A 1,905-nucleotide genomic window follows, 5' to 3' on the forward strand; every position below is an offset into this window, starting at 1 on the left:
GGCGCGGCCTAATACGGTGTCCGGCGCCCCGAATCCGTCCCCGCTACACAGGGGACACTCCGGGATCGCCGGACACAACGAAAAGCGAGGCGAGGAGGCGCGGGCCCGACGCGTCAACGACACAGGAAAAATTCGTCCCCATCTCCCGTCAAATCGAGCCTCTTCCGCCACATCGCACATCTCCCGTCGCGTATTTCTGCCCTCCCAATACATTTTACCTCCTATCCAGCCGATTCATTTCTCCCAGAAAAATAGCCAAGAAAGCGGCCAAGAAGCCACCGAGCAATGAGACGAAAGGGGCGAAGGCACCCTTCGCGAAGCCGCGGAAGGCGCCGGCTCCGAAGAAGAAGCCGTAAGGTTGGACCGAAGATAGTGGCATCAAGACTGTCTGCACCGGAAGGGACGAAGGGCGGCGCAGCTGGAGAAGAAGGCGGTGGCGGCGCGCGCACACCAGCACGCGCTGGCCAGGTGTATCGCTGTAACCAACGCGAGCCCATGGAGTACGTTGGCGTCGGTGTACATTCCGGGAGTGGTGTCTCCGTCGACATCCGGGTTCTACAACGACGGCCCCTCCACCACTCCCGGGTGCGTGACGCCAAACTTGTCGCCGCACTACCAGGATACGCTGCCGCATGGCGGCTTCAACCCCAACGCCGTCTTCTACTCCCCGGCGTACGAGCAAGCACCCCAGGGCGAGCCAGGACCCGATGCGGACGGCGCCCCGTTCACGGGCCGCAGGGTCCCGCTCGAATTCGAGGGCACCGGTGCTGAGGAGGAGGAGGAGGAGGAGAAGGGGAAGGGGGAGGGGAGGGGGTGGAGGACGATGAGGAGGACGAAGAGGGCGACGACGAAGAGGACGATGTCACGGATGATGGCGATGATCTCGTGGAGGTTGACGCGGCCGGCATGAGGAGGAGGAGGAAGAAGAATGCGTCGGCACACGAGGCCCCAAGTGGACGGTTCTGGAGGATCAATGTCTCTGCAAGTCGTGGTCGACGGTGAGCCATGACTCCATCATCGGCGTCAACCAAAAGTATGGGAAGTATTGGGCAAGGATCAAGGCCGAGTTCGATGAGCGCAAGCTAATCAACAGCGACTACAACAAAGTGACAATGAAGAGAAGCTAAAAGGCAATGTCGACGCGGTGGGCCATCATACAAGCATCGGTGAACATGTTCCATGGGTTCCATCACGAGATTGAGACCAGAGGCGACAACGGCATCGACGTCAGTGGTGTTCTTAGCTAATCTGTAGCGCCTACATTTTGTTCGACGATCTTTGATTGTGTTTCCTGTTCTTAGTTCGACAAGGCCATGGATATGTACCGGAAGAACTCGGACGGGAAGTCGTTCGCACTGATGCATTGCTCTAGCAAGCTCAAAAAAACGAGAAATGGCGGCTGACACGCGTTTCGTTGTCGAAGGGGAAAGACGCCATTGATCTGGAGCGCCGCTCGCAACATCGGCAGGGCGTCCTATCGGCAGCGAGGCTGCCAAGGCCGCCTTGGCCGATGCTGCGTCGACCGAGAAGACGCAGGCGTCGATCACGCAGTGCCTCGCCGAGGTCTCCTCGACCCTGCTCTCTCGCGACAAAAAGACCGACGAAATATGGGCGGCGCTGGTCAAGAGGCAAGAGGAGAAGATGGAGCTCAAGAAACGCAAGGACGACATGTCCCTGCTGACAGCGTCGACAGAAGGAATGTCTCCCTGGACGCGAGCGGCGCACAACTTCTTCAAAGGCCAGATCCTCGACGACATCGAAGCGAAAATGGTGGCGGCCAAGGCAGCGGCAGCAACCCTAACCTTGGAGCAAGAGCGGTAGACGCATCTGCTAGTACACCTGCGTCGGCCTCTGCCTCTGCGTCGGCGACGGAGCATGCACACCGGTCAGATCACGACGAGTTCG

Source organism: Lolium perenne, chromosome 3 (genome assembly GCF_019359855.2).
Source record: "Lolium perenne isolate Kyuss_39 chromosome 3, Kyuss_2.0, whole genome shotgun sequence".
Taxonomy (NCBI): Eukaryota; Viridiplantae; Streptophyta; class Magnoliopsida; order Poales; family Poaceae; genus Lolium; species Lolium perenne.